This window comes from Megalopta genalis, unplaced genomic scaffold (assembly GCF_051020955.1).
Source record: "Megalopta genalis isolate 19385.01 unplaced genomic scaffold, iyMegGena1_principal scaffold0100, whole genome shotgun sequence".
Lineage (NCBI taxonomy): Eukaryota > Metazoa > Arthropoda > Insecta > Hymenoptera > Halictidae > Megalopta > Megalopta genalis.
Window position 1 is genome coordinate 461,520 of NW_027476169.1, and position 27,724 is coordinate 489,243.

Here is a 27,724-nt window from a genome sequence, read left to right on the forward strand (position 1 = left end):
CGATCGGAAATTTTCGGATCGCGATCAATATTTTCTTTATCGCGACGCATGCTAATTCCCTGGGGCATCGATGTTTACGCGGTTTAATTTCACGGCGATACGTTGTTCCCGTTGTAATTAACGAGGTAAGAAACAATTTTTCTGAATGACCGGATAGGAAATAAGAGACCGGGGAGCCCTCGGTCCGCGCAGAACCTGTTTCCAGGCGGCCCGTAATTCGTTGCTTCGTTAATTTATCGATGCTCGGCGGCCGCAGCAGCTTTCGCGTTCGAGATCGCGGCTCTTGGAATTTTTCGATGCAATATCTCCCCCCCCCCCCCCGCCTGACTCTTCTGTCATTAATTTAATGTACGCGATAAACCAATTAAACCGCGTACCGCAGGATAAATAGCACCGGGTACAGAAACAAGAAGAAGAAGAAGAAGGCGTATGCAAATAACGCTTTTAATCCGATTCGGTATAATATACATTTCAGAATATTACATCGTTAAAAGGAAAAAAAAAGGAAAATACGGTGTAAGTAAATTGCGATTGCTAGTGTACGAAGATAGAGAATTTTACCGAAAAGATTTCGATAGAAATTAATTTTCGTGTTCGCTCAAAAAATATTGCTTCAGACATACGCGAGCGATTTCAAATTGTTGCTTAACGATTATCGAATAGGCTAAAATCATAATGACGTGCAAGTCACATTTCCGAAAATATCCCGAAAACATCTCGCGCGCGCGCGAGAGAGAGAGAGAGAGAGAGAGAGAGAGAGAGAGAGCGAGTGCAAAAGCGCGAGAGAGAGAGTGCGAGAGTGAAAGAGCGTGAGTGCAAAAGCGCGAGAGAGAGGAAGCGCGAGAGTGAGTGGGAGCGAGTGCAAAAGCGCGCGAGAGAGAGAGAGCGCGATAGAGAGAGAGAGAGAGAGAGAGAGAGAGAGAGAGAGAGAGAGAGAGAATGAGAGATTAATCCAATGATCCGAGGGGCGCGGAGGAAGGTAATCGGCCGGTACCTGGATCGGGTCGCGCAAATAATTCCTCTCTGCATCGAGTGTCGCTCTGTGCAAACTGCGCGGCACTGTACTCGTCGATACTCACTCGTCACAGCGCAAATATACGGTTCCAATCGGCAATCGGCGAGAATGCGCCGAGTTGCTGTACATTTTCCGAATGGAAACAGAGTTTAGGCAAGAGGGCAAACGTTTGTCAAAAGGTTTCGCCAAATCTGCGAAGCGTTTCAAGTCGGATACAAGTGAATTCAATTGTCCTTCAGCTTTTAAACAAAAATAGACTACATATTCAAGAAGACAGAAAGCCTCGATTATTCGAGTCTCGCGACTTGTTTTTTTGACATAACCTTGACATATTTAAGAAGAGAGGAAGTCTCGATTGTTCGAGTCTCGCGACTTATATTTTTATACAGTCGCCGATCGTCAACAACCGTAAAAACGAGGCACGGACAATCGTATCTCTCCTCCTCCCACATTGTCTTACTTTGATATTTGATGATTTACTGACCAGTTGACATAACCTTGACCACGTGTTCGCAAAGAGGATGAAAAATGAGTTCGTCGAATCGCCTCGTTCCGAGCTGTAACAGGAGTTCTAGGACACCCTGTATAGTAGAGCATTGGTTCTTACGAAATTCTGCAGGAAATCCTAAAAGATTCCCGATCCCGTAAAGCAAGCCGCATCATCGTCGCTATCACAGGCGAATCAATTTGAAAAATAATACTGATAAAAATTGGCCGTGGCCGAACACGTGAAACGGCAAGATCGCGTCGGAATCCCGGCGAGTCGAGCGGCGCGGCGCGCGGTGCGACTGGGAAAAGGAGCCACGGTCGGGCCGGTAGTATAATAAGAATGAAGTTATTCGAAAGACGGGGCTGGCTCGGCCGGTCGAGCGAGCGAGCGAGCGATTCCCGCGGTAATTGCGAGACCGGCCGTGCTTCGGCGCCGCGATTCGAAGCACGCGCTCGCGCGCATACCTTTCCACGACGTCGAGTATCGGGTATCGGGCGCGTATTAACGCGCAGCCAATTATAATCCACCGAAATTCGATTGCAACGCGCATATCGGGGCTCGGAAGAGACATTCTCAATTATTCAGGAATTATCGAGGCCCTCGGTCTCCCGATTGATCGATCGGTTCGTTAAACGTTGCGCGACGCGCGTCTCTTTCCCAATTCTCCTCCTCCTCCTACTCCTCCTCCTCGCTCCGTCCGCTCCCCCCACTCCGGCCCCGCGGAAACGAGACGGAAATTAAGCGGCTCGCCTCGGCCGTTCGTCGGGCAGACATCGCATTATCCGAGCGCTGGAAAGTGCTAAAGTTTTTTCTTTAAACGGCGATTCAACGGCGCTGCGCTTACTCGGGGCGCTGTAATCGTCCTGCGGATGAGTCAGTTACGTTCTACCGGCTTTAATAGTATACGGGCTATACGGCTACAGTTAACCCTTTCCGGTCGCAGTCGGTTCAGCTACGGGCGTCTGGCTGGCTGGTCGGCACGAAGATTAATACGATCTTCCATATAATTAACAGCGATATACTTTTGGCTCGACATTGCTCTCCTGCGTACGGAGTTTATCGCGCGATCGATTTAATTGAAATACGAATCGAACTGAAAGTACGCGTGCAGCTGGAACCGTCCGCCGGCGAACGGTTTTCATACAAATGGCGGGAAAAAGTCGGCTTTTAAAAAATGGTATTCCCGTAATGCATACTTTATTTAGTAATGGTCGATTATTAAACGTTCGGATTATTGCTTGCTATGATCTTTTTCTTTTCCATCTGTTCGTTTTTCTAAATTATATAAGTAATTTTTCTAAATTTATATCGTCGTTTGTAATCATTTTGTTCTTTGGAAATGTATAATTTTTACAGAAAATGTACTTAAATTGTGATACGGAGGAGAAATAATTTGTTTCGAACCCGATAAAAAGGAAACTAAAGCCCATTCCTCTTTTATTTTCTACTTAATATATTTACATATCATTTGTCGATTCTCTAAACAAAAATTTATACTCTCTCTTTAATAAATTAATGGTATTAATTTATTTTTATAATTAATAAAAGAGAATGATATTTCCATAATAAATAATTATTTTTATTAATCTAAATTATTACGTAACGAAGCAGTAAAAATATGTTAAAAAGATTTTGAAATTGATCCCGCCGAACTTCCTTTTCGTATTACACGTTTAGCTTGCCGCGCCTTGTATTTAGCTTGACCTAACGCGACCTCGTTTTTATGTGGCATACGTACACAGAAAAGAGATTGAAAAAAAGATATTTCAAGCGATAGTAAAGTTTCTAATGGGTAGGTATGGAAAGGGGGCGTCCCTTTAATGAAGTACATTTTGAGAGGCCTAACCAGTAATTACAATAATATTAGAGGAAAGATAACGAATAGCGTGTTTTATTGTTCTTCGAGGAATGCTTGTTCAGATGCAGTCAAGTATAAATTAATTGCTAGTAACAACAATTCGGCAAACGTTTTTGAGAACTTGACAATTGCACTTTCAAAATTGTGCTCCAAAGCTGTAAACAATAACTTTTGCTTGTCTCACATTCTTCGCTGTTTTGCCTTCAAAATTCAGACATTTTCTCTACCAAAATATTTACTTAAATACAATATTTTATTTATTTATAATTATATACACATACAGTGATTGTCACTTAAAATCGTACACCTAGGAATTCAGTGAATTTTCACTTATAAAACGCGATAATTTTAGGAAATTACTAAAATGCATATATATGGACGTATAGTTCGATACCTTTTTATTTAATATACAGGATATCCCAAAAATGTCTCGGAATCTGGAAGTGACGGGTTCCTTAGGTCATTTGAAGCAACTTTTTCCTTTACAAAAAATTTATCCGAGCCACCGTTAACGAGTTATTAACAAAAAATACTGACCAATGAGAGGCCAGCTCGACTGGCGCGAGGCGGCCTCGTTGCCTCGGCCGTTGGCTCGGCCGTTTCGCGTCAGCCGTGCTCGCCTCTCATTGGTCACTGTTTTCCGCTAATAACTCGTAAACGATGCATCGGAGAAAATTTTTGTAAAGGAAGGAGTTGCTTCAAATAATCTGAGGAACCCACCATTTCCGGATTGCGAAACATTTTCGGGACACCCTGTATAACGACGGTAGAATAAAAAGCTTTTTATAATTGTTAGTAAATTAAATAAAATTGTCGTTGTGTATAGAACTAGCCCGTCGGTAAAAACGGTACGTTGTTAGCAACACTGTAAATTCCCGATCGTGTTTTGTTTAACAATGCTTGGAAACGTTAAAAGTAAAGTTCAGTCATTGTTCAGTTATTATTGCCAGAATATTATAATTAGCATATCATTTTGTACAGTAATTTTATCTCATAATTTTGTATCATTTTAGTCAACATTCTGTTACAATAAACCAATAAATAAAAAACATTGCATAATAAGCCCAATCATAATCTGCGTTACCTTTACAGTCCATTGGAAAAAATATAATATAAAGACTACACACCGTCACGTATTCTTCGTACGATTTTTATTTATTTTACGTCGAAACAAACTAAAACGAACAGTTACATACTAATATTCACTCCTAGCATCCTCATGGTCCTTTAAAGGTTAGGTGACAGTCACTGTACAAAATGTATTGGAAACGAAGCCGAGCGGAAGTCACGGTTTTCGAAAAGAAAGCGTAAGAAAAAAAAAGAAAATTAAAAAGATGCGAACATTTCTACTTCTGGGGAGCGTGAGAAGGTTATGTCGAGCGGAGTCGATTTTTGTTTGAAGACACGCGAGGGAATTTATCGCGCAAGCTGCTAGATCGATGGTAGGTTATGATAAAATTCGACGGTGGCTACGCGTAATCTGGAAGGAACGTGATCGCCGAGCGGCGGGAAAAGGGGGGGGACGGGGGGACGACGAAGAGGGTGAAAAGGGGATCGCGAGCAGGGAGATGCCAGCGCAAGATACGCGCGACGACACTCGTAGGTAGTACATACGTAGGGGCAAGATGCACGCGACCATTCTCACGTCGGTGTACGCTCGTGAAACATCGGCCCCTTTGATATTGCCTCTCGCGTGCGTGGGTTTGTGCGTTCGTCGGCCCGCAGGAGAACCGCCGCTGCGGAGGAATGCACCTTGCTTCGACCGCAGGTAGAGAGAGCCTCGTCCGTAGCCCCCCTCCCCTTCCCACCCCTCGAAACCCTTTCCGTGGCCGCGCGCCTCTGCGAAAAATTTCCTCCGAAACCGTGCGCGCGCGCGCGCTATCTGGCGACGTTCTTTGATTCGCTAGAAATGTCGCGGTTTCCGCGAAGAAAACAGCCCGTGTGTTTCATAGTCGATTTACGATAAAGTCGACCATCGAGAATCGCGGAGTTTCTCGCATGCTTGCATGCTCGCATTCGTCGTATCTTGGTGAAGTAAATCCATGCTAATGAATTATTTGAGGGAACTGTTTACATTATCAATGTTCACGTTGCTGTTCTTTGTTTTATGCAAAGTGCATTTATTCGTCGCCTGGAAATTTATTTATCGATTTATTCGTCGCAGTCATAGGCCTGGAAATGGACTTTGCTTGATTTGAAACAGTGGAGCATTAATCCTGAAAGTTCGAGAAAATTTATATATAATTAATTATATATATATATTTATATATATTATATATATATTGACGAAGATAATTTTTTTATGTACGTACATCGATGCATTTTTTAACAAGAATTATGCGTCTGAAAGTTCTTCGCCTGCGATTGTCTTCTCTTCGTCTAATGTCATTCCTTCGTTTTTATTTTATAACCTGAAAATGTTATGTCTTCTGAAATATCCGTAACGGCATCTGTGAACGCTGATTCGAAAGGCATTTATATTAATTAATAGCGAACTATTCATTTTAGCGTTATTTTTAGGTAAAGTAATCATTTGATAAAAAGTCGACGTACCATCGTCTATCCTCAAATATTATTTACTATTCGGCGCATTGTTTTTTTACTTTGCATGGACAATAATACTGCGGCGCTTTACCGAACTACGTACCTTAACCTATAATAGTTACACCGGTGCGAACACGCTTGATTGCAGAGTGCATATACCTAATTTGTAAAGCGCTACAGTGAGAATATCTTGATCCTGGGAATTGTTGCTGTGTGCGTACATTTCGAAGAAATTGGGTCATGTCAACCTTGACACGTAATAATCAGAACATCCGCACTATTTCGGTTAGTCGTAATAGATACATAACCCTCGCTAATGTGTGCACACGTGAAACACATGTTTCTTTATATTACACTTTTCAATGAAATTCGTGCTTTCAAAGATACAATATTTTGAGAAAAGTTAATATTCAAGTTCAAATAGGTTCAGATCCAAATAGGTTATTTCGTGGCTCGTCGAGGTTATAACCAAATAGGTTATAATCCAGTTGTCAAGTTATTGGCGTAAAAGGTCTTATTATTCTGTCAAAGTTCGCCTTCATTAAAAAACGATAATAATACCTACACTTACCCCATACATCGTCGAAAAGTATAAATTCTCAAGCATTAAAACGGTATGCGGTTCGTCGAGTTTGGACGAACGTTGAAAAAGTGACGGGTGTTCGAAGATCGGGCTACTTTTAAAGTAGCGGTGACCGCAGTTTCGGGTCAGATGTCCCACTGCGTGGCCGGCCGGCCAGCAGGAAAAAACCGTTTAGTAGGCCTAGCGCGGTCGCTAAGAGCTGCCCGATAAAAAGCCTATTTAATAAGCTTCCGGTAGGCAAAGTGTTAACCGACCGGAGCAAAGGGAAAGAAGGTGCACGAAACAATCTCTTGGCCGATTCCTTCGATGCTTCCTCCTCTTTCTTTTTCTCGTCCCGCGTCCCTCCCCGCATTCCAGTTACGTACCGAAACCTCGGCCGGATTCCTGACCGCTCTCTTTGTGTGTCGGTTGTCCGGCCGCCGCTATCTCGCGCTCTCTCGCGCCGCTCCTCCGTGCGCTTCGCCGCTATCTCGGGCTCTCTCGCGCCGCTCCTCCGTGCGCTTCGCCGCTATCTCGCGCTCTCTCGCGCCGCTCCTCCGTGCGCTCCGCCGCTATCTCGCACTCTCTCGCGCCGCTCCACCGTGCGCTCCGCCGCTATCTCGCACTCTCTCGCGCCGCTCCTCCGTGCGCTCCGCCGTGCGCTCCGGCGTCGTGCAGCTGCAACTCGGCTGGCAACTGCGGGGCAGGTGATACGAACACACGGTTACACGGGCCGCGCTTCGCCGTGGCTCCCTTTCATCCCGGCGCGCGGCGCGCTGAACCGGCGGGACAGTTTCCATCGGCGAGAGCCGAAGGATACACCTTCGTGGGATACACGCTTCTGCGTCGGGAAGAATCGATATCGCGGTAGCGGCGACGAGTGAAAATCCATGTCGCGATATTTTCAGGCGCGAGATCTCGGCTTTCGAAACAGCCCGCAACGGTTCTGCCGTCTACCGCTTCCTCGAAAGAGCTGTTGCGCCCTGAATTGGCCGCGCGTACTGTTCGGCTAAGCAGTTCCACGGTGTATATGCGCTGACTTCACGAGCCGCACGTTTCTTAGAACGATCGTCCACAAATCGTTATTTAATACTCCGAATGATACTATTGCGAGCAAGCTGACTTACTACTGCATGAAATGCAAACTAATTCCTAGAGAGATACAAAATTATGTGTATATAACCGAAGAACAGGAATGTATGTTGACATTGGAATCTCACATAACCTTGATATCCTTACGTTATTGTAATTCTTTTTAGTACGATGTTCGATATCATTTGGCTCTTATTACTTCTAAAAGGCGACTCCGATGTATTTTTAATTAATTATTTTTAAATTAAATTAAAATTATATTTTGATCTTGCGTATCTTTCGGTTACGGTTATTCGATGGTATTTCTTTTAAATTTACGCATCTCCTACTTTCCTCCAAATAACTGTTTCTCAGAAAAATATAGGGTGTCCTAAAATTATTGAGCAAACGGGGAATGCAATTCAAGGCTTCGTTCAAGAGTTATTAATGAAAAACAGCAACCGATCGGAGCGCGAGCGCCAATGTCCCATCGCGCCGACCGTCTGACGCAACGGCGAGTGGGTGGAGCGGTGCTCGCGAGGGGGAGGGGCGTCAGCCGTACGCGATCTGTCATTGGTCACCGTTTTTCGTTAATAACTCGTAAACGAAGCCGCGGATTGCATTTTCGCTAAGAAAAAAGTTGCTTCAAATGATCCGAGGAACCCCTCATTTCCTGCTTGATTATTATAATGCAATTATTTTGGGACACCCTGTATTGTCTTTTTCGCGATATACGGCTATAAAAATTGCTTTCATTTATAGAACATTCTATTCGCGTAATTCTAATATAGCAAACATAAATTATCTTTCAATTGCGAGCGCAACATTTTTCACGAAAGAAAATAATTGTTCAACGTGTCAAGTTTTAATAACGCGTTTCGATGACGTCAGAATTGGAAATAAGGATCAGTGTCGCAAATAATTTCACGGAGACGTTAAAATCCGTCGCAGCACAGAGTGTACACCGATGTTCGTGTCGTTTTTCCGATTGGAGGAAATGGAGCGCGAACCGATACGAATTGGACAGGTATGAATTGCATTGTCGTTTCACAATCGATTTACTCGGCCAAGGTAGTTATTAAGCCGTAGCTCGATCCGAACAAGACGACAGATGGATGGCCGGGGTAAATCAGAATTCTATTTGCCGGCACCATGGTTTCCGGTTGGCTAAAAGTAAGAATTCGATGTCTAGTCGTAGTCGTTCTTCTTATATACGAAGAGACAAACAAATTATTTAAGAATCTTGTTGCACTGTTTTCAATTTATTGAAACTATAAAAGGAAGAAACTTATCCCTATTTAACTCAAAATAAACGATGTTTAATTTGCATAAAAAATTTGCTATTTTATTTATTTTTATTATTTTGTATTATTATTATTTAATATTATTATCTATTATTATTACTATTTGTATTATTATTATTTAATATTATTATCTATTATTATTACTATTTGTATTATTATTATTTAATATTATTATCTATTATTATTACTATTTGTATTATTATTATTTATTATTATTATCTATTATTATTATAATCTTTTATTATTATTATTTTGTTAATCTATTTATTAACGCTATGACGTTGATAAATAAGCGTCGTCGCGATCGTCCCATAGATCCCCATTCCGCAGCCATTTGTTTCCTTACCGCACTCCGGATGCGTTTTTTCGGGGGGACGCGACAATTGAGGCGGCAATTCGAGCAGAGGGAAATTAGCGGAGGCAGAGTGGCGCCGGGCAATCTTCCAATTTCCCTCGCAATACAGTCGATACGCCCCTCCCCCTCCCCCGCGCGGGCGGGTCACGTCTTCGAGTCGTTCGAATGTCGGCCGCGCGCGTCCATTATTCGCACGCATCGTCGTCGCTTGTCAGCGGATGTGCCGAGTTACCGCCAACAACCTTATCACTGCTAACCCCGTTCTGGTACATCGTAGATCCACCCCCGGAAGACGGTATCTGATCCGAGACTCCGTATTTGCAGAATCGTCACGAAATGTGCTTCCCCGACGCGGAGGCGCCGCAGCAAAGTAACATATAGCGGTGTTGGAATTACAGTTTACAGTGGCTTCTTTTCTCTTCCTCCATTCTCGCTCTAACTTCGTCTGATTGGAAATATTTTTTAAAAACATTTTTTGCTTTGATAACGTAAGGTTATCATTATTATTATTATCATTATTATTGTTGTTATATTTTATAAATTATTTTATTATGTATAATTATGCATATAATATTATTATTATTATTATCATTGTTATTATTACTATTATTGTTCTATTTTATAAATTATTTTAATACATATAATTATAATAATTATAATATTATATAATAATAATATTATTATCATCATCTAAATAAAGCACAAACTAGTATACTCTCCATAGTTCTTATACATAAACGATAACTTAGAATTACATATAATGTATTAGATATTAGTAAAATAGAAAATGGACAATGTCGAGTAAAAACAGCCTCGGCACGGAACGTGTTAAAATACTATTTAACCCGGCTCCGGTTCCAGATCGAAAATAAATTGCTATAAGATCCCTTATATCGGATCGAACACAGTGCATCGAGGAAGAAGACGGCGTACACGTCGACTAATGAGCCTGGTTAGCGACAAAGTTGCGGCCGTGTGTAGTGTTAAAATAATCGACGCCCGAAAATTGCGGATCGATTTCGTCGGCGGCTTGATCGTTACCTCCGTAGCTCCGGGCGGTGAAAACAAAAGAAAGAGGGGAAGAACACGGCTGGTATAATTCGAAGATCGTTTGCACGCCTCGAGCGATGGAGGGGGGAGGATTTCGGCCGCTGCTCCGTGTGTCGCGCCGACGACGAAATGGGAAGAGAATAGAAGGACGATTATCGAACGCACGGAGTTCGCCGTCTGCAAACTGCTGCTTACGTATGTACATACATACCGGGAAATATCTCAAAATTATGTTATTTCCGAGAAATTAGAGGTTTCCGAGATCATTTGAAGTAACTTTTTCCTTTGCAAAAATGTTCTCCGAGGCATCGTTAACGAGTTATTAGCGAAAAACTCTGACCAATGAGCGGCGAGCTGGTCGAGCCAATGAGCGGCGAGCAGGACGAGCGACGCGACGCGGCCGAGCCAATGAGCGGAACTGGGCTTCGTCCGCTGATTGGCTCGGCCGCCGCGCCGATCTCATTGGTCACGGTGTTTCGTTAATAACTCGTAAACGAAGCCGCGGATCGCATTTGCGCAAAGGAGAAAATTGCTTCAAATAACCTAAGGAACCCCTCGTTTCCCGGAAGTGCTATAATTCTGAGACGCCTATATAGATCGAGCTGATACGAGACGAGAGTAGCCCCCGGCCTGCCGCGGCAACAACTCGCGTTAATAAAGTTCACGTAGACGGTTCTCGGGCGGAGGAAGATAGTAGCAGTTGACACGCACCCGACCGAATCAGGATGAAACGAAATCGTGCGTCGCGGCCGAGAGATTACGGAAGACCTCGAGCCACGAAACCTCCTTCGCGACACTTATCTCGCTAACGAGTCTCGACCGTACGACCACACGTTCCTTAGTTTTATTCGTCGGATCTCCGCGCGTAATTCCAACTTCTTGGAATCCAAATTCGTTTTTGATTTTTCAGTGGACATACCGATGGATTTCGTCGAGGAGAGTCCAAAAATCGAAGTCTCGCATCGAGGAATGTCATTAAAATAAGCCTTGTATTCTCTTGTTGAAAAGTCACGGCGTTCAAAGTTGACGAATTTCCAGCGTTTTTGACAGGTGAGCGCGCCATATTGACAGGCGACGCCGCTACATGGCGGTACTACGCGTAACGTAGAACTATCAGTTGGCAGCACTACAGGTATTTTGAATTAATTCCACTACGCAATTCCACAGGTCTTATAACTTACTAATTACGTTCCTAGATTCGGGACTTCGATTTTTGGACATTTCTCGACAAAATCCGTTGGAATGTACGCTGGAAAGTCATAAAAATAGAAACCCCCAAGGAAAAGTTTAACCAAAAATAGTGCGAAATAGAGGTTATTGAAAGGTGTCTTTCGACACCTTCGCTATATATACATATATATAGAGTGTTGAAGTCAAATATACTTCTGTATGCGCGAATAAGACTTCCATGCTTGCCAATATTGAACTTGTGTACGATGAGCATACAGTTGCAGCCGTGCGGATAGAGGAAGTCGTATGATAAGCGATCGATACAACGTGTTCGGTGATATCATTTCGTTTGGGTAGTATGTAATAGCGTGATAATAGAATTATCCAATTTCTGCTTCGGTTCATTGATACGACTGATCCAATTAAAATGAAATTGCTGCAACACTCTGCATTAGGTTAATGGAAGGTAAGTGGCTGATTAAACTCTTTGCCATTTACGTTGACCTAACTCGACATTCAATTTGACCGGAATAGCTAGATATTTATCTGGCGTGCGGAACATTTTCTATTGACGTCACAATTGCGTCTAGCATGAGCACAATCTTGGTAACTAATCTTGGTAATAAAACTACATCCTCGGTTTACACTTCATCAACTTTTGCTGCGGCTGCACATTATTTAATCGTCAAGCTATGCCTTACGCGACGTGTCGCATTCCAAGGAAATGAAACCTTTTTTTTGCTCTTTTGTTTAATGATACTGTATTTATTATATATAATAAGTTATATGAATTATATAATATATATTTATATATTAATTTATTAATAATATTTATATTAATATATATTTATTAATATATATTATTTTCTTTATATTAAAGTCCAATTTCCAACGATCCTCCTTAAAATAATTTGTTCAAATTAGCACACAAGTTTTAGATGTTGGCCCTTGCAATATTTAAGTCGACGTGAATTTTGATCAGTTATATTTACATACTTATAATTTTCAAGGTCTGAAAACAGAATAAAATGCGTCTGCTGGCGATAAAGATGGCTGACCTTTCATGCGGTAGAAAGGATGAGCGCTAAAGTCGGGGATTCGAAGATGACGACGTTAATGCCATCAAAAGATTGCGGCAAACGTGGGAACGGAGGCAGTTAATATCGGGTCTTTCGAAAAAGCAGAGGATAACAGGAGTTACCATCGCACGTAGCCGCGCTCAATTCTCGATCGTGGCTCGTCGCCGAGCTGCTCTGTATTCAGGCGAGTTGTAAACGCGCGGCTCGGGCTCATATTTTTAAAGGAAATTCGTAATCGAGTCGCGCGACGTAACGGAACGGCACCACGTTCGTCTCACGTCGGCGAAACCGTCCGGGATTGGCCGAAACAGCCGAACAGACGAACTACCACTAGAGCGGCACAGACGATGATTCATACGGGGCAAACGCGAAGTGATCTCATCGTTCACGTCGTGCGAATCGCTACTTGAAAACTGGACGAAGGCTCCGCTCTCCTGGCTTCCAGTCGACTCATCTTGCGATTCGACCGTACCGGTTATCAGCGGAGCGAAATAGAATCCTGATGACGCACAGTGGCTCTGGGAAACTAGTAATTTGTAACCGAAATTCAATCCCTCAACTATTGTACTTGAAGAATATATTTGTTTTCCTGTGTATCGACCACTCAGGAATTCTGAAATCCAAAATATTAACCTCAAATATTAACCTAAAAGTAGAAATATTAACAACCTGAGAATAAACCTAAAAATATTAATAACCTAACTCCGTGACTAGATAGAGCGTTGTAGAGGCACAAATACAAAATTTAGATTAAAACTAATTGTTTTAATTACTCGTTACAAAATATCGAAATGCAAGTTCTTGCTATACGTTCGTGTATGCGAGCATTTATGTTTTAACTAATCTCTCAACTACTGTACTTGAAGAATATTTGTTTTCCTGTGTATCGACCACTCAGGAATTCTGAAATCCAAAATATTAACCTCAAATATTAACAACCTAAAAGTAGAGATATTAACAACCTGAGAATAAACCTAAAAATATTAATAACCTAACTCCGCGACTAGATAGAGCGTTGTAGAGGCACAAATACGAAATTTAGATTAAAACTAATTGTTTTAATTACTCGTTACAAAATATTGAAATGCAAGTTCTTGAGTAATTAAATAATTTGAATAAATAATAATTTAAGCATTAAATGCTTAAATTACTGTCAAAAAAAATGTTTCCAACGAAAGTTGGTCAACGTTCACTTTCCGACATATTGAAATATATAAACGTAGAGCAAAAAATATGTTTTATGAAAAATGCTCGTCACCTCGATCTCTTAAATGTTAATGCATATTGTTCTATTGATAATATTCTAACTGGTGTCTAGAAATTCAACCACCAACTATATTTATAGCCTTAAACCTGAGAATAACGCTAAAAGTGATTTAAACCACGGAAAGCGAATTCCCAGACCACTGTGCGATGGGCGAAGCGTAAATACACGTGTATCCTCGACGCGTCTCGCGTTAGGCTACTTTCCCAGGGACCACCCGCTTTGTTTTCATTTTTAGGTTCGCCCCGACGAGCTCGCACACACCGATACTCTGCTCAGCTCACCGTCTCGCGTCCAATTAACCCTTCGCAGACGATCGACGCGCTCGCGCGTGAGATACACAGTTACCGTAAATTCTGCCTAATTGACGCTCAGATTGTGCACAGAAATGGACAATTTGGGAAGTCAGGACACGATTATTATTCGAGCCTCGCTGCTCGTTTTCATAGTTACCGATCTCTTCCCAAATTGTCTATTTTTCTGCACGATTAGGGAGAATTTACTGTACTCCCATTAATATTCGCGCATATAATATCTATATAAATATAATATATAATATATAATAATATATTATATAAATATTATATATATAATATCTATATGAATATATAGATATTTTATCAATTATTGTGCAAAACGAGGCTAATATTCACTTCAAGGATTCAGAGAATTTTTGGACTTCCTTAAGACGTCTGTTTCTACAGGGTGTCCCAAAAATGTCTCGCAATCCGGAAATGGCGGGTTCCTCGGATCATCTGAAGCAACTTCTTCCTTTACAAAAATGTTCTCCGAGGCACTGTTAACGAGTTATTACCGAAAAACAGTGACCAATAAGAATCGAGTACGGCTGACGCGAGGCGGCCCAGCCAACCAGTGCGCGATGCCCAGTTCCGCTCATTGGCTCGGTCGCCTCGCGCCAGCCGAGCTCGCCTCTCATTGGTCACTGTTTTTCGTTAATAACTCGCTAACGGTGCCTCGGAGAAAATTTTTGTAAAGGAAAAAGTTGCTTCGAATGACCCGAGGAACCTTATATACCCTGTATAAAGCAGCTTGAAAATGTTCGATGACGAGACGCGGCCGAGGAAGTCGCGTTTCGGAAGCATGTCGCGTCGCCGTGCGCCGGAAGGAAAACAGTAAGATCTTCGGGCCCCAGTAATACATAAGTATGTCCCCCGTCCTGTTATCGCAGTCGTTCGGCTACGTTTTCGCGTCGGGATGATCGTCCCTTAAACATTGAATACCATAAATCCTCGACCGAGACGGTTCACCGCGAAAACGATTTATCGCGGAGTGGGGGGTAGACGTGCCGCCCAGGGACACAATCGAGATTCGGCCGTTGGAGGGGCGGGGGGGGGGGGCAGAGGCAGAGGACGAAGAAGAATCACGGCGCCGTCGCACAGCGTTCGAAAACGGCGATTTAAACGCGAGAAATTACATATATTTTATCACAAAGATGGATAAATCTCGGCAGACAAATATTTCAACGATATCAGCATGAATCGGACGTAATAATTTGAGTATTATTTTATTATTTATTATTATATTATATTATATTATATTATATTATATTATATTATACTATACTATATTATTATATTATGTATTTATTTTTATAATTTCTGATAAATGTTTCAAGGTTAAGTAACATTTTTATTGTGATTACATAATGTGTACAAATGCCGGAAGAAAATAGTAGGGCATAGTGAAAAGAGATAAAAAAAAAAGGAGAAATAATAATGAAACGATAAAAAAGCAATACATATTTTTAGAATGTATTAATCTACATTACCATCGTTAGTAAGTGTGTCTGTGGATTTTACCAACTATAAAAACCACGGATATTTCGTACGGATATGAGTCGGATATTTTATTCTTTTTCTTCGATCTTAATGAGCTTATTAGCGGATCTGAAGATACTAAAAGAATATGTAAAAAGGTCTTCCGTGCATTCTTTTCTGAAACATTTTCCGGTATTAAGCCGTCTGTAATATTGAACGCCTTTATTCCGTGCTTCTCGGGCTTCTTCCGATAACCTACCTATGGGTAGCAATGCATTTTTAACAACGTCCGCGCCGTGGATTAATAGCTTCGAGTAGAACAGTGTAAAACAGCGTCAGGTATCGTTAGACGGAATTGTGAGATAACAAATACGCAGAACGAAGAAGAGTAAATAGCAAGAAATTTACAATTTATTCGTCCTGCGATTGGTAACCAATTAGTATCAACAATTAGTATTACCGACGAGTGATAATATTCATATACACCGTATTCGCAATAATATATTTAATACTCGAATTCCAAAAATTGAATTTCTAACCTTCAAATGGTATTTGCTCGCTTACGTTGATCTTTAGGCTGACCCCTGAAAATTATTTAATTTCAATTTTTAATTTTAACTACACAATAACAGAAACGATAGATTCGAAGAATTCTTCCAGATATAGTCAAAATATTATTATTATAATTATTATAATATAATAATAATATTTTGACTATATCTGGAAAAATTTTAATATTATAATATTATAATAAAAATAATAATATATAATAATTATTATATATTATAATTATAATTATTATAATATTATTATTATATATTATTTTATTATAATTATATTATAATATTATTGTAATATTATTATTATTTATCGCAATTTTAAGGTTATTGGACCGTGCTGTGATCGGCCGTGCACATAAATCTGTACCGAAATTTTCGGAATAATTAAAGCGAGAAGGAAAAGTGCCAAGACGAATGAAATAAGTTCTCGTCCACGGGGTTCGTCGTTCAATCAACCATCGAATACCACCGCACACCCTTCGCCAAAACTTGATTTGGCGCGTGTTCACCGTCTACCCACGCATGCACGTCCAGTCGCCTGGTTTTGCAGCTCGTAATGGTCTTAACGATCTTCCGGCAGCAGATTGGATCGGGTGTCGGGAATTACTGGAATCCTCGAACTTCCAAGTAACGAGTGTCACTCGATAAACTTTATCCAGAGATCGTGACGCCTAGGTTGCGAAAAACAACGATTCAGACACGAAAAACCCGTGCTTTTTTTCATCGTTTCCGACGCTTTAATATTTCATGTTGTTAGGTTAGAAGTTCGAAATTGCTATTTAAATTGATTATTAAATTGCTATGTAAGGTTATATTTCATGCGACTAAAATAGACAGAGATTTTATTCTGCATTTATAGTTCGACGTTCTATTTACAAGTTAAGCTTAATATTATATGCAAGCTTGGTAAATTTACATTTGTTCCTGCGACTTTAGCGACTCCATCAGCTATTTCATTAAATATGTACAAGCTGCAGAAATATAACAGGAGATTCAGGATCGTGGGACGCGATTAATAAATCATACCGAGGTCTAATTACATTCGTTTATATAAATGTAACATAAGTTCGGTTCTCCCAATTTATCATTACTGCGGATATTTTTGTGGGTTAATGTAAAAGGTGAATTATTAAGGCCCAGCTGGGGTCGAAGTGTACTATAAGAGTTTCTCTGGGGCAGATGTCCTGCGGAGTGTTTGGACAGCTTCGAGTGACCTGAGCTTCGTGTTTGGGTTCATCGAAGTCCTGCGTAGCTGAAAGATAGAGCGTGAGAGATAGAGATAGAGAGAGAGAGAGAGATAGAGAGAGAGAAAGCGAGAGAGAGGGAGAGAGCGCGGAGAGAGAGAGCGAGTGAGAGAGCGCAGGAGAGAGAGCGCGAGATAGAAAGAGAGAGAGTAAGAGAGCAAGAGAGCAAGAGAGCGCGATTACAAAATCACGAGAGTAAGAGAGAGAGAGAGCGCTAGAGACAGAGAGAGAGAGAGAGAGAGTAAGAGAGCGTGAGAGAGAGAGAGAGAGAGAGAGAGAGTAAGAAAGCGCGAGAGAGAGCGAGAGTAAGAGAGCGCGCGAGAGAGAGAGAGAGAGATTTTGAGGATGTTATTAATCATTCTGTTGCCACTACTGCCCGTACACAGCTGAAGATACCTAAGTTCACTATTAGCTAAGTATTTTATATTAATCCTATAATAAATAATAAAAATATTAATAATAATAGCAATAAATATCATAATATTTTATATTCATGGAATATGAAATTACAAAATTTCAGAACAACTTTATATTCGATTCGATTATTGGTTGTATCAGTAGAAGAAAATAAAGTCGAAGAATTTGACTGGACGAATAACGATATAATTATATATATATTATATAATTACTCACATGTAACTCTTGCAACGTACAGCGGCGTCAATAATTATATAAATCAATAATTATCTAGTATAATAATAAAGAAGTATGATAATAAAATAACTGTATAATTGTATAGTCAATGATTATTTCCTAATATAAACATATGTTTATATTATTATTATTATAATATAAATATATAAATTTTTCTTAATAAACTTTCGGTAAAATCTCTAATCTGCTTCTTTAAATTGCAACACTACTCAATTTTCCTATAAATGCATATAAAAATCCGCAGTCTGCTGACGAAATAGGACATTTGGGTGCCACTGGGTGGTGCCTTTTGTCCTATAACGCCGGGGCGGTCATTAACCGGAATTTTGAATCGTTCGAGGAGCGTGCCAGAACGAGTCCGCCGTTTTCGTACGTGCTTCTGCGGCCTCTGATCGTCGGCGAATAAAAGGCGACTCTGGTTGAAAACCCCATAACGTTACGGTTTATCGTGCCCGACGACGACAACAGGGGGCGGGAGAAACACCCGCGCGACCGAACACGAACACGCGCGTTGCGGACGATCTGCTCGAACTACTCTCGTTGCAGCGTACGCGTATTTATAGGCAGACACACATTTTTACTCGGCGGACGCGTGGCAGATTTATATGGCTCCTGTTTTACGGTTCGATCCTCTCGCTCTGCCGCGCCGCGTGCCGGGGAACTATAATACGGTTTGATTTGAAAGCTGAATAAAATGGTGATTCGTTGCACCGCACATTGGCCGCCGCCGCCGCGTCGCGCCGCACCGCCGCGCCGCGCCGACCGCCGATAGTGCACGCTCCGTGACAGCCGACGCGACGCGCCGAATTAATATCGTTGAGTAATTGGTAGAAACAGAAACACTACTTCTTTTGTCTTGTTTAGTGGGACTGTATTTTCCGCGAATGGTACACTCTCGCAACGAGCGAACCGAATGCGCGCGTATATCGGGGGGCTCACTATGAATTTTGTGAGTCGTTCTCGCTTTTGCTATATACACACTTATCGGCGAACTAAACTGTAACTAGATATATGTATGTTTATAATATGTTTGGCTAATAATGTTATAATATTTCGTTCGTATTAGTTAATGTATATTACAAATATTGTGCTTCATGAAAAAGGAACTCTATTAATTCAACGGGATTCGAACCCCGGTGTACTGTTTCCGTAGTCGAACACCTTACTCACTCCGCTAATCAAAGATATTGGAACATGTATGAATATTTAGATATATATCGCAATGTTGCGCATCACATTTTTTTCTTTCTCTTAAATCGCATTTTCTAGGTTAAAAAATTGCCTGTTTCGATGTGATAACGTTTAAAATTACTAAATCCACACGGTAAACCCAACAAGTAGTAATTTTCTTTCTCACAGCGAAAACGTCGACAAATTAGGTTTCCATTTTTTTTTACGATGACGCAGTTCTACGAAAAATCCGAGAAAAAGTGAGCGCACTGCTTATGATATCATCTTATCAGAGAATTAATATCGGAGTGGCATAGTATTTTTGTTTTTGAGATATTTTCAATTTTCCGATCCTTCTTTTGGTTTTCCATTTTTGATACCCACAGCTTGAAACCGAGAAATCTGAAAAAATTCTATAATATGCGAATTAATGTCTGAAGTAAGTCACATTTTTTTCAAAACTTTAAAAAGTCACCCCAGATCTGATTTACCCTGTAACTGTATTTATTCATAAAATAGTACAAATTTCATTACACATAATTCCTTAATTTTATTAATTTACTTTTAAATAAATTTATTAATACTAATTAATTACAAATTTTATTAAGTAATTACAAATCAGAGAAGTTCATTTAAAAATAGCTTAATGAGGCACGCAAAAGCTCGTCAATTTTATTAGCAAACAGTTGAATATTTTGAACGATTAGCTATTACAATCTCCTTCGAGTGCCTGACGATGCTTCTTACATAACCTAATCCCTGAAATAATATCCTCATAGTCCTCCATTTTCAGCATCGAAGCATAGTCTCCGGTTTAATCCTGGAACAGTCGCATGAGGTGTCACCTAGCCGTCAATAGCTGCACTAGCTATCAATTAAGAATGACGGTAGCGTGATTTTAAACCTTCTCGGTATTATTTTTACGTGTCTCTTAGAATGTCACACACCCCGCGCAACTTTTCACGTAACTTCAACCGAAGTTACTTGCTCGGTCCAAGGTTAAAAAAGTCGAAATTCGTCTCAAGTTCGAAAATTAGAAAATGTGGTTTTTCGGTGTCGCAACCGCGACGATTGCCATACCGCGCAAAGGTCCGGTTTCCGTGGATCCGTCCCAGGTGTCGCTGCAGCTTCGCAACTCGTCCGTGTAATCCGTGGGACGAGCGGGTGCAACAGCGTGGGCAGAAGCGACGCGTCGTTTGCATAATCCGGCTCGTCGAGCAATTAAGTCGTTCAGCGTTGTTCGCGAGCAGCGTGCTCGGAACTTCTCCGGCAACGTTTCTTGGCTTGGGACGTCTCGGAGAAACAAAGGTAAACGTTATTGTCTCCGTATTCAACGATCGTCCCGGTCGATCGAATCTTTCTACCATTCGCTACGCGCTGCTTGAAATATTTAACCAGTTAGCTGTGGCGCCTGCTTTCCGGAGCGCGCGTCTATGCGTGTCGCGAGAATCAAGCGACGACGAGTATACTCGTCGAACACAGAGCAAGCGTCATTGTAAAAATATTAGATCGAGAGGACGGTTTTACTTTATAAAGTTAACAATTTTATTAATAATATTATTATATCATTATTATATATATATTATATATATATATTACTAATATATATATTATATTAATGACCTCAGGAATCCACAATTTCCCGGAAGTAACGCAGTTTTGGGATATCATCATGTATGAATCACCCCTTTCCGGGTGTTAACGCAATTATGGGGACACCCTGTATGATTAGTACAACTCTGCTTAGAAATCAAGAGAAAAAAGGAGTATCGTAAGATAATAGTAATAATAATAGCAATAATAGTAATGACGATGATCGCGTCGATATTGAGGAATGATTAAATAATAAATTTAAATATAATAGCAAATTTAAATAATAAATCTAAAATTTAATAAAAATTCCGGGAACTTTCTGCTCGAATAAAGAACTCGCTAACAAAATATTCCGGTTTGGCCTGCGAATCGTTTTTACAAGCGTAATGTAATATGGACATTGATACGCGTCCCGGATGCATATACCCGAAATTTCATTGATTTCGATCGCAATTGAAAATTCGATTTCGGTCCGCGTTCCGACGGCGCATTAGCCCGGCGCGTGCGCGTCGCGCAACACAACGGTTCGGAATTACACGTTCAGGCGACGGAGAGCTCGTTACTCCCATACGAGGGTCGAATAAAATAAATATACATACCCTGGCCAACGGGCGTCGCGGCCGCGCTCGCGTTCGCGTGCGCGCGCGCGCGTGTTTGCTCGGCGCTGGGGCGTTCAAGATACAGGATGAAATATTAACGCTTGGACCGCGTCGGTTCGCCGAACCACCGCCGCCACCGCCGCCGCCGACGTCGTCGTCGCCCGTATGTCGCGTCGACGACGCTCTCGGGTCCACCCCGGTTTATCCATCGCCGATTAAATTAAGATCGTACGCACGTGTTCGACACGCAACGGTTTCGCGAACGGCTCGCCGAGATGTTCGTGTTCGGATCGTCGTGAAGTAAACGGCTGCACGCGAATCGTTCTTCTTCTATCCTCCTCATGGGACTCGTCTCGTCCCACTCGATTTCCCGGCGACCCCTTGCATTCCCGGCGTACCGTATTTTTAAATTCGGAGCATCATTCTCGTATACATCCGCCATCCATTATAACTCGGTAACCGGGCCGGAGGCAGGGAAGACGTTCGAATGAGATGCTAGTCAAATAAATGTTCGAATGAAATGCTAGTCAAATAAATGTACGAATATAGCGGCGTTCGTGGAAACTACTTCGCCGTGCTGTACATTTCGGCGCGCGATTTGAAATCGAATTATAGATTAAAAATAAATTAAATTATAAAATATATTTACTTAATATATATATATAGATTAATAAATATTATATATTATCTATATATCTATATATTATATATAGATTAAAAATAAATTAAATTATAAAATATATATATAAACCCGCCATTTCCGGATTGCGAGACATTTTTTGGACACTGTGTATACAATTTCCAACAATTATCGCGTCTTATAAGCGAAAACTGGCTGAGTTCCTGGGTGAACGATTTTAAGTGACAGCCACTGTACCTACTAGTTTGAGGTTATGTCGATCGCTAGGATCCGTAACGAACTTCAAGTAAGGAAATCTAAGTAATAATACCGTCGGCCAGAAACGGTATAACAAGCGAACGCGTAACTGGGGTTAGGTTAGAGTCGCGAGGACGAGGGAGCAGCGTCGTCGCAGCTTGCGAGCGAAAGCTTCCCGACCTCCGGCGGGATAGGGGCCGAATCGAATCTCCACCCACCTCTAAATAAACGGTTCTCGCCGGTTGAACCCTCGCGCGCAAAGTTTATAAAGCGGAAAATACGTCTGTGTTTACCGTAGTCGGGCTCCGAGTTTAGATCGGTCCGCGGACCGGCACCGGGAGCACTGACCAAAAGACAACGACGCCCATTTTCTAAACATAGCGACCGGTTTTTCGCCATCGAACAAAGCCTTTTATTTATTTCCCGCGAACATTCGTGCAGCAGATCGGAACAGGGTCCTCTAGGATCATCGTTAGGATCGACGAAGACTTTTCGTTACTTACAGTAATTTGTTGACAACATTTTGCTAATTTACAATGTATCGTACAATAAATAATCTGAACTCGTCTGCAACAATTGAACGTTGCAAAGAAGAATACTTTGTACAGAATGTCCAAGCAAGGCCTCCTGTTGTCAGACTGAAAATTTTATTTATTTATGAGGAAGATGGATAGATGAAATGCGAAACAGGGAGAACGTTTATTAAGAAAATAAATAAATGTATAGACGGTTACGGGGCCCGAATCGTTTCCATTTTGCATGAAAATCCGCCAGCGACATGCAAATTTAATTGACTATTTCATAGCTCGTTAAAGTATTACAGTGCGTAGTTTGTTATAGAAAATGTAATATTACATGATGTATAATTTTTATGAATTGTTAAGATAAATAGCAAGCAATAGCAAGCTTTGGTTTCTACACTTATACCAAGGTTTAAGAATTCCTAACTACTCTGTGATCATAGTGATTTTAACAACGATACTTATTTTATGATAGTTATTGTTATATACCTATTCGCAAACATTATAATAACCGCCTATGTCCTATAAGACTGATCTAGGTTTATAAAGACCTAATAAACAATAAAAGAGAAATACTTGAATTTTGTGAACACGCCCTTCGCGCAGTTGGTGACTTATTTAACGCGAGATTCCATGAACGAATAAGCGACTTCCGGCTTTAACCTACAAATACGAGGAGGGCTCTTCCCTCCTCCCACATCGTCAACTTAGTTGGAACTTGGCGTCGTCGGATCCCATGGAATCAGAGAAGTTTCAAAGAGGCGTAGGAGAGCCTCCTGACGACTCTAACGCGGGCCACAAGGATGTACTCTCTCTCGGACACTTTCCGGCCATGATGAATATGTATTCAGAGAAACCCTTTTCGGTTTCGGCACAGCTTACTTTGGGGGCACATTTACTGCCGTTTATGCAGTACCTCGGGCTGTTTGCCCGCACACCTCCAATTCGTAAATGAAAGGAACGAGACGACGCGAAGCGCTACCCTGCGAATAGTCAAATCGGATAAATTGCGCGCGCGCGCGCGCCATCACGTGTAATGGGATTATCCGTTTAGGGCGCTGCGAAAATTTCGCTCGACTCCTATTATGTACAGGGTGTCCCAAAAATGTCTCGCAATCCGGGAATGGCGGGTTCCTCGGATCATTTGAAGCAACTTTTTCCTTTACAAAAATATTCTCCGAGGCACCGTTAACGAGTTATCAACGAAAAACAGTGACCAATAAGAATCGAGAGCACGGCTGACGCGTGGCGGCCCAGCCAACCAGCGCGCGAAGCACGGTTCCCGCTCATTGGCTCGGTCGCCTCGCGCCAGTCAAGCTCGCCTCTCATTGGTCACTGTTTTTCATTAATAACTCGTTAACGATGGCCTCGGAGAACATTTTTGTAAAGAAAGAACCCGTCATTTCCGGATCGCGAGACATTTTTGGGACACCCTGTATATTTATCTTCTCTGTCGTAACGACGGCTTCCTTCCGTGGGTTAAGAGGATGTTTGGGAGCTTGAATATAGTCTTGTTTACGACTTAGAGAGGTTAACATTGCAGATTCCTCTCTGGTTATCCTTGGCATTATTATCGCGGATGCAGGTTCCATTGTACATTTATATAGCGTTCTTAAATGTACGGAGAAACAACACGCGACAACGGGGCGTCTTCCGACTTTATTGGCATCTAAAGTAGTAAAAACTTTTGTAGGAGAAAATGGAGTCCCGACCGATTGGATAAATAGGATTGGGGCGGGGAGGGGGGCTCTCTCTTCTGCTGGGGGGGATTCGAACCCGGGTCTTCCGCTTGACGGGCGACTGCCTTAAGCAATTAAGCTATCCAGACTGACCGACGACACATTCTCTCCCTGTCCTCATAAATCGTTGATCTCCTTTGCGTGTTCACAGTTGTAATAAATAGAACCTTTCCAAGGTTACTCGAAGTTTCCGAACGGATATCATTGTAATGCGTACGCGTGTCTCCAAGATACAAGGTTCACCGATGCGTTGACGTTTTCCTAATGGAAAATGGAGCAACTTTCGAGTGATTGTATAATAATCATAATTAGTAATTTCGAATAATCATTTGCACTCGGGCCATTTTTCTCTCGGGCGAATCAGCGACTCGAGACGATTTTTCGTATATTTGGTGAACTTCTCACAGCTGACCTAAAATATTTTCACACACAAATTAACTATTGAATTATATTTTTTTATTATTTTATTATATTATTTTGATTATTTTATCTTCTATTATATTTAGCTATAGGAGTAACTTTAGTACCTTCAATTAAAACTTTTATTTAATTAAAGAAGGTATAAATAAGTTCTTTCTTTATGAGATGTCTGCGTACCTTAACCTATAGTTGTACCTATACCTAATTTATAAAGTGCTACAGCGAGAATATCTTGATCCTAGAAATTGTAGCTGTGTGTATACATTTAAAAGAGAATGGGTTATGTCAACCTTAACGCGCAGTAATCGTAACGTTCGCAGCATTAATTATGTATTATAGATAACCTAAATAATATAAATAAATAGTTTCTTATAAGCTATAATACATAACCTAAATAATATAAATAAATAGTTTCTTTACGTCATGCTTTTTACTAAAATTTGTGTTCTTGAAGATCCAACATTTTAAGAAAGGTCAATATTCGAGTTAATGAATAACAAGTATAGCTCGAGTTGCCAATTTATTGGCACGAAAGATCTTATTTTCTCCGTCGAAGTTCGCCTTCATTTATAAACCGCAGTATAATATCCTGCACATAAATAACCTAGACTTACCCTATTCCCGTCAGAACGCTCTCAATCGAATTACATTTTCGGTCGGTATCGAACGCTGCAATCGCGTACGCGTATCGCAACGCGCGCGTATTCTCGTGTGAAACGGTTCCGACGGCGACCGAGAACGACAAACGAGGGCGCGCATGCGCCGCCAACTAAATTATAATGATTTCCCCGCGCGGCGCCGGTTGTTGTTTCACGGGAACCGATTTCTACGCGAATACGAAGCCGCCCGGCGCGCGTCGTGAATACGAAACGAATCCTCGGAGTCGCGGCGAACGGTCGCGCAATGATCTAAATCTAAACGGTAGACTTAAACGGCCGAAAGTGTGTAATTATCTGCGAACCAACTTTTTTATCTTTCACGCAACGGTTAAGGTTATGTCAAGGTTATGTCAAGTTATCATAGGTTATTGGATCTGTCCTGATCTAAGCTGTCGCGATACGATGACAGAAATATGTGATTCCATTTGGAAAAACATCGATGACCTTGAAATCTCTAAAAAATATAACCTTCGAACAGAAATCGACTCCACTGCGAGATGTGGCCCTTCGAACCGTACAATCTGTTCCTCTAGCATTTTTTAGTATCGATAATGATAACAGAGATATAATGATAAGAACTTGCGAGTATCGCACGTTGCTGTATACAAAATAATTTTCAATTTAATTAAATTAATGATCATAGGAAAATTTTTTAGAATCCGATGATTCTGTATCTAGCTTATGAGGTTATTCTACTTGAAAAATATGTGATAAATAAATACGTGATACAACAATTTTCTTTTGTACGAAGCTTTAATTAAGTTTAGCTCGCGACCACTCGATGATTCGCATGAACAAGATTCGGGGGGATTTGGTAATTAACGGAGCGGCCCGAATATCGTGTCGAACGACGCGGTGCCGTCGCGCCGGCTACGAGAGGCTTATTGAAAGCTTCGCTGTTTTATGGGCCACCTGTTTGCCTGGCCGCCGCACCCCTTCGCCACCTTTTACCCGCTTCTCTCGTAGTTGCTTCTCCTCGAGTTTGTCCGCGAGTTTCGGCAGGTCGAGAGCGCGTCTCGCTTTTTTCCCCCCCACTCCGCCCCGAAAGCCGCGCTGCGAGCTCGGTTAACCTTTCACTGTTCCTCCAAGCACTTTAGTCATTGTCCAGAATAATTGTCATCTAAAGAAAATGCCTCTATCGTCTAAAAAAAAATTCAAGTCATTTAGTTTAATTTTGAAAAATTCATTGCTTTTCAAAGTCTCTAACGCGGACATTAAAATTCAAATATCTTCTAAAACCAATGATTTCTTATAAGAAATTTTTCTTTCAATGTCATCCGAAGGTCATCGTGTAGCAGATCGTTGAATTCGTCTCGACGTCGCCTACGATATCGTCGTGTTAAAATAACCTGGTTTCGTTTAAAAATATAACGGTGATCTTGTTTTTTTATCGAACATCAATTTGTTTTCAAATTCGAACAATTGCGATTTCTTGTCGGTTAAATATCGATCAACTTTGATAGGAGACATTTTTTTGTCAGACTGGAAGGAAGTCGCTGAAAAATCGCGAGGAATGATTTGTGACTCACCCTGTATATGCGCGAGTTTCGGCAGGTCGAGAGCGCGGTTTTTTCTATCCCCCCACTCTGCTCCCTAAAAAGCGCTGCGAGCTCGGTTAACCGTTTCACTGTTCCAAAGGATCAACCGGATACCAGAAAGCCTATCAACTCCGTCGCGTTAACGCCGCGTTCTCGTTCTTTGTTTCGACCATTTTCACTCGCCGTTTCAGCTGTAAATTCGAAATAGTTTTTCCGATTTCCATTTTATTATTGCACACAATAATAAATGGTATGAACGTCTATTTGTACGTACAAAATAAATACGCGTCGAAATAAATTAGTAAACGAAGTAAATTGATATAATATATATAAGATATATAGATAATATGATAAACAAACTATGTAATTTTATTTCAGTTTAATGCTTTTGTTATTTCATAGTCAAAGTGCCCTGTCATTAGCTTACAATAATAAATAATAAATAATAATAAATACTAAATAATAAAATAATTATTATAATTAAATTAATACTTATACTAATAATTATATATAATAATAATATAATAATAATTATAATTAAAATATTCCTAAAATAATAAATAATAATAAATAATAAATACACATTAGCTTACAATAATAAATAATAGAC

General features: G+C 41.0%; 1 protein-coding gene and 4 long non-coding RNA genes across 6 annotated transcripts in view; 3 read left to right on the forward strand and 2 right to left on the reverse strand.

The window, feature by feature from the left end:
- The window catches only part of dlp (glypican dally-like), a 159,373-nt gene that overhangs the window by 96,010 nt on the left and 35,639 nt on the right, over positions 1–27,724 (forward strand). The window lies entirely within an intron of this gene.
- On the reverse strand, positions 3,598–8,216 carry LOC117217393 (uncharacterized). The gene is made up of 4 exons (XR_004489543.2): positions 6,856–8,216; positions 6,479–6,689; positions 5,676–5,774; positions 3,598–5,579 (listed from the first exon to the last, which is right to left on the reverse strand). It is a non-coding gene; the product is annotated as an uncharacterized LOC117217393 (long non-coding RNA).
- Positions 10,028–13,254, forward strand: LOC117217390 (uncharacterized). The gene is made up of 4 exons (XR_004489538.2): positions 10,028–11,070; positions 11,160–11,381; positions 11,446–11,885; positions 12,430–13,254. It is a non-coding gene; the product is annotated as an uncharacterized LOC117217390 (long non-coding RNA).
- LOC143262239 (uncharacterized) lies at positions 20,296–23,331 on the forward strand. Its single transcript, XR_013036142.1, has 2 exons — positions 20,296–20,476; positions 20,797–23,331. It is a non-coding gene; the product is annotated as an uncharacterized LOC143262239 (long non-coding RNA).
- On the reverse strand, positions 24,399–25,738 carry LOC117217395 (uncharacterized). The gene is made up of 2 exons (XR_004489546.2): positions 25,532–25,738; positions 24,399–24,909 (listed from the first exon to the last, which is right to left on the reverse strand). It is a non-coding gene; the product is annotated as an uncharacterized LOC117217395 (long non-coding RNA).